We start from the raw sequence: 10464 nt of genomic DNA on the forward strand, positions 1-10464 counted from the left end.
TCTTTTGACATTTTTGTTCATCCTCTTTGTCATCATCTTTTGTTGTCATCATTCTTATCATCAAAACACTTTTGAATCATTGTTGATTCATCATGAAGCTTTGCTTCCACAGAAAGATACCTTGGATATGTATGTATGTAACAAAAATACTTCACAAAATATATATATGTATGTTTAGGTAGAAAGATACCTTGGATATGCATGTATATAGAAAAAATACCTCACAAAAATATACACATGTTTAGGTAGCAAAATACCTCATGAAAAGAAAAAAAACAAAAACAAACAAGGAAAAGAAATAAACACATGATAGAAAGGAAAAGAGAAAAAAGAAAAATAAGTTGTCTAGCTAAAAAAACAACATGCTCGTGAAAAGAGATAATTTCCAACTTTTATTTGAAGAAAGAATTCACTGATCATAACCAGTTTTTGAAAAATGTGTGTACACTTGAAGGATGAACGCTGTGGAAATTTTCCCGAACACCCAAAATAGGCTTGGATGAATGCACAAATTGATAAAAGAACATATTTTGGAAATACTGGGTTGACTAAAATAGAGAAAATGAATTATGAGCCTTAACATCACATGACAAAAAAAAATTTCGACACTTGAGTGTCCACATAGGTGCATGCATGACTAGTTTTGCATAAAATTTCCAAATCATCATTGTTGCATTTATGTCATGGAAATAATGTGGGACACCCCATTTATCCTTGAACCAAACCAAACCCTGACATATATCATTTCCAGCCGTGCTACAAGCCTTGAGCCAAAATCCCAACTTACCATAATCCTTGACCCAGGGTGAGAATGTCAATCCTTGCCCTCAAAAGAAAACAAAAAAAAAAAAAGAAATGAAGAGAAAAGAAGAAAAGAAAGTTCTCGATCAAAGAATCGGAAGAAAGCAAAAGGAAAAAATTCCCAATCAAAAATTGAGAAAGCAAAAAAAAAAAAGAAAGGAAAGAAAATTCCCGATCAAGGATCGAAAGAAAACAGAAGAAATATGCAGAAAGGTCTTTTGGACCAGACAACATCTGAACAAATACAGAGTTACTACCAAGTAAACAAAAAAAAGGGGAAAACCACGACCTGAAGTGGTCCTCTTCCTTTGATTACCAACCAAAATCTTGTGCATCGGTGACTTGTTCACCTCACACCTAACGAAAACAGAAAAGGAAAAAGTCAAAAACACTCAAAGCCAAAGCTCCCACCAAATAAACACCATTCCCAAGAAAAATTCCTATTGATCCATGATCACACATGTAATCTTTGATTTGATAGGAAATAATTTGCAAAATCAAGTCATGACATACCTATGGTTCGGAATTAGAATGAAACACTTACTTGTGTGAGATTGATACACTTTGAGTGATTTTCTTCTATTTTTTGCTGAACCCAGTGTTTCCTCTAAATGGTCATTTAGAAACGAAGTGCTAACATCCAAAATCTCATTTGTGGTTATGAAAAGATTTCATCAGCATACTCCCCTTCCCCAGTAGACACATTGTTTTTCATCTGAAAAGCATATGCTCTGATTAGTTGGAAGTTTTCTCTCTTTACTAAAGCATGTTCGCATTTTAGTGAAGAAAACACCGAGACTATTTTTAGTCTCACAAGTTATCCAGAACTACGTAGGTTTGAGTTCCTCATTGAGGATACGTAGGAGCAAGAGCCTCGCTTTTGTCGGCCGCCCCAACAATTTCTGTCATACTGACACTAGAGTCACGTGACATGCGGAGATACCCGAGTGGTTATCCGTTTAAACTTTCTTTTGCTATCTCTAAGGCTCAAAGCATGATAGCACGCAGAGACTAACGTCGTCTTCTGCACCCTTTGTCAATCGTGGCCAACAAAGCCCGTTGACACGCGGAGATTTACGTCATCTTCCACACAGACAATTTCTGTCATACTGACACTGGAGTCACGTGACAGGCGGAGATACCCGAGTGGTTATCCGTTTAAACTTTCTTTTGCTATCTCTAAGACTCAAAGCATCATAGCACGCAGAGACTAACGCCGTCTTCTATACCCTTTGTCAATCACGGCCAACAAACCCGTTGACACGTGGAGATTTACGTCATCTTCCGCACAGACAATTTCTGTCATACTGACACTGGAGTCACGTGACATGCGGAGATACCCGAGTGGTTATCCGTTTAAAACTTTCTTTTGCTATCTATAAGACTCAAAGCATGATAGCAAGCTGAGTTGGTAAATGCGCAGAGACAAATTTTGCGCCCTTTATCATTCAGGAACAACAAGCTGAGTGGGTAAACGCGCAGAGACAGATTCTACGCCCTTTATCTTTCAGGAGCAACAAGCTGAGTGGGTAAATGTGCAGAGACAGATTCTGCGCCCTTTATCATTCAGGATCAACAAGCTGAGTGGGTAAACGTGTAGAGACAGATTATGCTCCCTTTATCATTCAGGAGCAACAAGCTGAGTGGGTAAACGCGCAGAGACAGATTCTGCGCCCTTTATCATTCAGGAGCAATAAGCTGAGTGGGTAAACGCGCAGAGACAGATTTTGTGCCCTTTATCATTCAGGAACAACAAGCTGAGTGGATAAATGCGCAGAGACAGATTTTGCGCCCTTTATCATTCAGGAGCAGCGAGGCGGGTGATAAACGCGCAGAGACAAATTCTGCGCCCCTTGTCATTCAGATTTCGCAAGTTGGGTGATAAACGCGCAGAGACAAATTTTGCACCCTTTGTCATTAAAAAACAGCAAGTTGAGAGGTGGGCAGAGACAAATTATGGTCATTCCGCACACCTTTTCGCCATCCAGAGGCGATCGTGTCCGGTGGTACACAGAGACAAATTATGGTCATTCTGTGTCTCGCCGCCCAGGCTCGATCGTGTCCGACAAAACACAGAGACAAATTATGGTCATTCTGTGTCTTGTATCAACCGAGAGGAACAAATTCGACAGTATCAGGATGATGTGTCGGTACTGATCATTTTCAAATTTTTGCAGGTTCCGCTGGCAGGGAGGTTCATTGGACGAATGGTGTTTCGCTTGAACGAAATTAGTGTCTTATCTTTACTTTCCTTTTATCTCCAATAAAAGACAAGTAAAGAGGGGCAACTGTCATACCCTAATTTCGTCCTGGGACCATCCGTTGTTGGGATGCGACCCTCGTTTGACCACTTCGAGGTACTTGGCACCCATCGTTAGGCAATTCGTGAAGTTCCGTGACATGCCGGAAGTCAAAAGAAAGCATTGTAGCACAATCCGTGAAGTTCCGTGACATGCCGGAAATTAAAAGGAAGTGTTAGTGCGCGATCCGTAAAGTTCCATAATGTTCCGGAAGGCAAAGAAGGGATGATTACGTAATCCGTAAGGTTTCATAACATTACGGAAAGAAAACAAGCATCGTTATGGAATTCATAAAGTTTCGTAACGTTACGGAAAAAGAATCACCAAAAAAAAGAGCAAGTGGTGTATTTAGAAAAAATAGGGGTGCAAATAGCAACCAGGCCCACTTGGGCCTTCCAGAAAAGTCCTCCAGAAGGCGGTTGCTTCTGGAGGAAGCAACCTAGCTCGCCTGGGCGAGCTGGGTGGCAAGCTTCTCCCCCATTTTCCTATAAATAGGGGGAGAAGTGAAGGGAAAAAATGTTCAGCCCTCTTGGTAATTTGAGATCACTTGAAGTTAGTGAAAAAAATTATTTCCGTGAAGAAAATCCAAGCCGAGGCGCTTCCATAACGTTTCTGTAACATTTCCGTTGGTGATTTTGTGAAGATTTTCAACCATTCTTCAACGTTCTTCGTTCGTTCTTCGGTCTTCAACCGGTAAGTTCCCGAAATCGAACTTTTCAATTCATTCTATGTACCCTTAGTGGTCCTCATTTGTTTTCACGTGCTTTTATTTTCAATTCATTTACTTTCCGTACCACCTTTTGACGTGCTTTAGTCATTTACTTAAGTCATTTTCTCGCCTAATCAAAAAATAAAATAAATTTCCACTGATCATTTGAATTGTAACATCCGTTAATTTCTGATAAAATGAAATCCGACCGTTCGGTCATGCCGTAACCACGTTGGAAACCAAAAAGAGGTAAAATAATAATATAATAATAAAAAATATCTTTTACTAAAATAAATCAAAAAAATCAATCGGGCGTTTTTCTTTGGGATTTCTCTTTCTTAATCGAATCGACTAATAACCAAAGTGAAACTAAGGCTAAAATCAATTCATAAACCAAACTTTTTGTCATCGCCTAAAAAAGCCATTTTCAAAGGTCCAACACCTTGAATGGTCTTTTCCGCTTTTATTGGTTAAATGTAGGTTTCAAAAAAGCCTAAAATCAATATGTAACTTTGTTACCTCTTTCAAAAAATAAAGAGATCATTAATGGCCCAATGCCTTAATGTCTTCTCTCTTTTCAAAAGGATCGAAAGTTTGTTTAATGGTCCAACGCCTTAAATGACCTTTCATTCAATAAAAACATATCTGGCAAAAAGGATAAACACAACTTAACCAAACACTTTGTTCACAAAAGAATTACGTAGGAGCAAAGGGAAACGCCCTTGTCGACCACAAAAAGATAAAAATACAAAAAGGCATAAAAAGACATAAAAATGTAAAAAAGGGAAAATAAAACAATTTGAAGTCATATTTTGCACACTCGATTAAAGGCTGTCGTCCTTTGTGACAGACGTGTGGGGTGCTAATACCTTCCCCGTATGTAAATACAACTACCGAACCTTTCACTTAAAATTCGTAGACCACGTCTTTTTCGGTTTTTCCGACGTTTTCCTCAAATAAACGTTAAAGGCAACTTCGTTCGTATTCCTTTCATGGAACACGCATTCCGCGAGTCACGCGTCGCCCTCCCGTCGAAGGGTAGGTTGCGACAGGTAGTTTCACGCCTAACCACCAAAGTTGGGATAATATTGTTATAGCCCAATAGATTTTCCATTCAATATGTCATAAGAAAGGTGCTAAAGGATGGATGGCCATAAAAATAAATAAAGAAAACTTGTGATCATATTAACTAGGTGTTCATTCAGGATACCTTGTTGGATATAGGTTGTCCTAGTAATTTCATTGATATGGTATGGCATTGTCTCTCCTCCTTTAGAATTAGAATGTCGTGGAATGGTGATGTTCTTGGTGAGTTTAGGCTGGGGAGAGGAGTCAGATAGGGAGATCTTATATCTCCTGTTTGTGCTTTATATTGAAAGATTATTTCATTTGATCCAGATTGAGGTTGAGGCTAATAAGTGGAAGCCTATTTAGATTGCTTGTTGTGCTCCTAAACTATCTCATTTAGCTTTTGCAAATGACTTACTTCTATTTGCTGAAGCAACGAATAAGACGACTAACATTATTTCCCATGCCATTGATTTATTCGACAAAAGTTGAGGTCAAAAGGTTAGTAATGATAAGATTCATATTTTCTTTTCTAATAATGTTGGTTGGTAGAGGAGGCATATTATTAGTCAAAAATTGGGATACCAATGTACTAAAGATTTGGGGAAATACTTAGGATTTCCTTACACTGGTTAAGTCAATATTACAGGCCCTCCCAACATATTTATTCAATTTGTCCATCTTATTGTGACTATCTTCGATGAAATAGATAAAAATGCATCAGATTTCTTTGGGGTGATATGGATAATCAGAGGAGAATTCACACTGTGGCTTGGAGGAATGTGTGGAAATCCAAGAATGCTGGAGGGTTGGGGTTAAGGATGGCTCGAGATATGAACCATGCACATACGATAAAGTCTGGATGGGAGCTTTGTACAAGAAGAGAAGCCTTATGGATGCAAATTGTTCATTCTAAGTACCATTGTGGTGATTCTATTAGGCCTCACATATATCAAAATAGGTCAAGGTCTAATCTATGGAAGGGTATATGCAATAACTGGGTCTAAGTGTAGTGCTTGCTATCTTGGAATTTAAGGGGTGGTGAGATTGCTAGATTTTGAGATAATGTTTGGATGCCTATGATTGGTAAGCTAAATAATGTTGTTCAAGGTCATGTACCACATGATTTATCCATTAAAATTGTTTTAGGATTCTGCAATGACGATGGGGATTGGAATTTCCAATTGTTAAGTTCCTTTTTGCACATAAATGTCTTGAATGCAATCAGAATTGTCCCTCCTCTGAGTGAGCAAAAAGAGGCTAGCAAGTTGTACAAGCTAGGAAATTCTTATGGCACTTTCTCTATTTGTTATGCTTATGACAGTATTAGTAATTGCCAAATTTTTTGTTCGTGAAAATCTGGCATTGGGAAGGTGATGTGCCATTATTTTCTCCTATTTCTTAACCCTTTTTGCACCATTTTAAGTACTGATTAATTTTAATTGTTAAATTAATTAGGCAGTTTTATTATTTGGGCCCATTCAACTAATTTGATGTTTTTAATCTAATTTCAGGAATTAATGAAGCATTGGGCTTGAATCCAGAATTGGACTTGGATTTGAAGAGGACAAACTATTTTATTCTACAAAATTAGATCTTATCTTATCTAGATATTATCTAGATTTGATCTCATCTAGATATTATTTCATCTAGATCTTATCTTATCTTATCTTATCTAGATTTGATTTGATTTTATTTATGGGCTTGGATTTAAAACAAATTTGTAAGCTTTGGGGCTGAAAAACTATATAACAGCACCAAGGTTCTAGTTGCGGCCCTCTCTCTTCTCTCTCCCCTATTTTCTTTTCTAGTTTTAGGCTTTTTCTTTGAGACATTTATTCGTTTTGCAATTCTAGTAGCAATAAAGTTTCGTTCTTCAATTTATAAGTTCATTATCTATTGATTAATGGAAGGCTAAGTCCCTAGCGTTGCTTTCTCTAGAGGATCAAGGGCAGTTCTCTTTAAGGTTCTATTATTACTGTTAAATTTTGTTCAGTTTTTTCTCTTCACTAATTACTCTGAATTTGTTGCTATTAATTCATGCATGCTTAGTGCTTGATTAATTGTCTCTGCGCTTAATTTACATTCATGCTTAATGATCGTTTATGAGTAATTGGTGTATGTGTTGCTTAATCACATAATGAATGCCTTATGTTAAATTTCGGTTAGTAATTTAATTTAGGGTTGGATTAAGTGGTTAAACTGATAAAGGATAAATTCTCGCAACCTAGGATAAGAGATTTGCTTGTGAATCAAGGGGAAACAACGTATTTTAATTCTGATATTTTTCTAATTCAATTTTACTTGCTATTTAATTTACAAAAGCAAACAACCCCCCCCCCCCCAATTTGTTACTATTTCCTACTATCTGTTATGAACATTTGGTTTATCATTGCTCGTTGGGAAACGACCTAGGATCACTTCCTAGTTACTATATTTTAATGTTTATTTGATTCGGGTATGACCTCGATCAAATTTGGCGCCGTTGCCAGGGAGCAGTGTCCAAAGGTTCATAATAGCTAGTATCGTGTTAGTGTTTAATTATTGTGTTTGTGTTTAATTCTTGTGTTAGTGTTGTGTTAGTGTGTGTGTTAGTTAGTGTTGTTTAGTGTCTTGGTATTTTGTTTAGTGTGTGTTCTGTTTTAGTTTTTCTGTTAAGCGCTTCCCCTTTTTCAGTTTTGGGTGTTTTGCTGTGAATAGTGTTTTGCGACGGATTATGCGACTACTTTTGCTTGTGGCAAAATAGGGTAGTAGTGGAAATCCCTTAGCGACGGATTTTAGAGACCACCCTTGCTGAATTAATTAGGATTTTTTTTTTTTGTTTTGGTAGCTAGAGTTGTTATTTTTGGCTGAATTTTTTTGTGGTCACTTATTTTGATCCATATTTTGTGGGAAAAATAGCTAGAGCCCTTAGTTTTGTCAGATTTGAAAGTTCCAAAAAAGTAGCAAATTTGATTTTTGTCAAAACTTCAAACGACCATAACTTTTGCTCCGGGTATCAGAATGACTATTATTATATATGTATTTGGGGTAGAAAAAAATTTCCCATGCCATGTCATGGCTGGCTGAGGTCTCCTTCTTCCAAAAATTGCAATTCTGTCAAATGTTTTTTTTTTATTTTCCAAGTATTATTCTCTTATTTTTCTTAACTTATCATTTTTAGCTTATATAGTTAGACTTTGAATTTTCATTTGAAATTTTTTGTGCTATCTTATTATCATTTTATAAGGTTGCTCACAAAATTTCAAGTCATTTGGATATCATTTAATGGTAGCTGTAGTTCAAACCTACACTGCTACTTGCATAAGAAGGCAACTAATTTTGCATGCTGAATTTAGTGTATGACTAGAGGCAATCCATCTGACTTACAATCCTTTGATCCTGAGATAGATAGGACATTTCATAGATTAGTTAGACATCATTTAGTACCTTTTGAGCATCCTGAGCATTCTGTTATTGGTGACTTTGAGCATTATAATTTTGAACATTCTGAGAACATGGCACAACCTCCACCCCGCGAGAGGACTCTAAGGGAAATGGCTGCACCTGATTTCACCTACGAAAGCTTATGCATCCAATACCCTGATGAGGATGTCCCATATGTTCTTAAAAATGGACTGATCCATTTGCTTCCAAAGTTTCATGGCCTTGCAGGTGAAAACCCACACAAGCATCTAAAAGAATTCCATATTGCCTGCTCCACCATGAAACCACCAGATGTCCAGGAGGATCACATATTTCTGAAGGCCTTTCCACATTCTTTAGAGGGACTGGCAAAGGACTGGCTATATTACCTTGCTCCAAGGTCCATTACGAGCTGGGATGACCTTAAGAGAGTATTTTTAGAAAAAAATTTCCCTACTTCCAGGACCACGGTCATCAAAAAGGATATTTCAGGCATTAGGCAGCTCAGTGGAGAGAGCCTATATGAATATTGGGAGAGATTTAAAAAATTATGTGCTAGTTGCCCTCACCACCAGATTTCTGAGCAGCTTCTCCTCCAATATTTTTATAAAGGACTCAACAACATGGAGAGAAGTATGATAGATGCTGCCAGTGGTGGAGCCCTTGGAGACATGACCCCTACTGAAGCTAGAAATTTAATTGAGAAGATGGCTTCCAACTCCCAGAAATTTAGTGCCAGAAGTGATGTTATTGTCATTAGAGGAGTGCATGAAGTAGCCACAAATTCATCCTCATCAGGCGAGACTAAGAAGCTTGAAGGTAAACTAGATGCCTTGGTTAATGTGGTAACCCAACTGACCATGAATAAAAAATCTGCACCTGCCGCCAGACTCTATGGTTTATGCTCCTCTGCCAACCACCACACAGACCTTTGCACCTCTGTGCAACAATCTGAAGCAATTGAACAGCCTGAAGCTTATGCTGCAAACATCTACAACAGACCTCCTCAACCGTAGCAGCAAAATCAGCCACAACAGAACAATTATGACCTCTCCAGCAACAGGTACAATCCAGGGGGGAGGAATCATCCCAACCTTAGATGGTCGAATCCTTCACAACAGCAGCAGCAACAACAACAACAACCTTATTTTCAAAATGCTGCTGGTCCAAGCAGACCATACGTTCCTCCACCTATCCAACAACAACAACAGCAATAGCCCTAGAAACAGCAAACAGTTGAGGCTCCTCTGCAACCTTCCCTTGAAGAACTTGTGAGGCAAATGACTATGCAAAACATGCAGTTTCAACAAGAGACTAGAGCCACCATACAGAACTTAACTAATCAGATGGGACAATTGGCTACACAGTTAAATCAACAACAGTCCCAGAATTCTGACAGATTGCCTTCTCAATCTGTCCAGAATCCCAAAAATGTGAGTGTCATTTCATTGAGGTCAGGAAAACAGTGTCAAGGACCTCAACAAGTAGCACCTTCCTCGTCCGTAAATGAACCTGCCCAACTTCACTCTACTCCAGAAAATGATGATGACAAAAATTTAAAGAGTAAGTTACCTAATAATTTCTGTGTAGGTGAGTCTTCCACTGGTAATTCTGATTTACAGAAGCAGCATATCCCTCTTCCATTCCCTCCAAGAGCAATTTCTAACAAAAAAATGGAAGAGGCAGAGAAGGAGATATTGGAAACATTTAGAAAAGTAGAGGTAAACATACCTCTGCTGGATGCAATAAAGCAAATTCCAAGATATGCTAAATTCTTGAAGGAGCGGTGCACTAATAAGCAGAAGCTTAAAGGAAGTGAAAGAATTAGTATGGGCAGAAATGTCTCCGCATTGATTGGTAAATTTGTTCCTCAAATTCCTGAAAAATGTAAAGATCCAGGTACATTCAGCATACCTTGTATTATAGGGAACAATAAGTTTTACAATGCCATGCTAGATTTAGGAGCTTCTGTTAGTGTTATGCCTCTGCCTATTTTTAACTCTCTATCTCTAGGTCCTTTGCAATCAACTGATGTGGTAATTCATTTAGCTAATAGAAGTGTTGCCTATCCTGCTGGTTTCATAGAGGATGTCTTAGTTAGAGTTGGTGAGCTCATTTTCCCTGTTGATTTTTATATTTTAAATATGGAGGAGGGATTTTCTAAAGGATCAGTTCTTATCA

General features: G+C 37.9%; 1 non-coding gene across 1 annotated transcript; it reads right to left on the reverse strand.

Moving 5' to 3' along the window:
- Positions 1 to 8753: 8753 nt before the first annotated feature.
- LOC112997931 (small nucleolar RNA R71) lies at positions 8754 to 8860 on the reverse strand. Its single transcript, XR_003262980.1, has one exon. It is a non-coding gene; the product is annotated as a small nucleolar RNA R71 (small nucleolar RNA).
- Positions 8861 to 10464: the final 1604 nt, after the last annotated feature.

Source organism: Glycine max, chromosome 9 (assembly GCF_000004515.6).
Source record: "Glycine max cultivar Williams 82 chromosome 9, Glycine_max_v4.0, whole genome shotgun sequence".
Classification (NCBI taxonomy): Eukaryota; Viridiplantae; Streptophyta; class Magnoliopsida; order Fabales; family Fabaceae; genus Glycine; species Glycine max.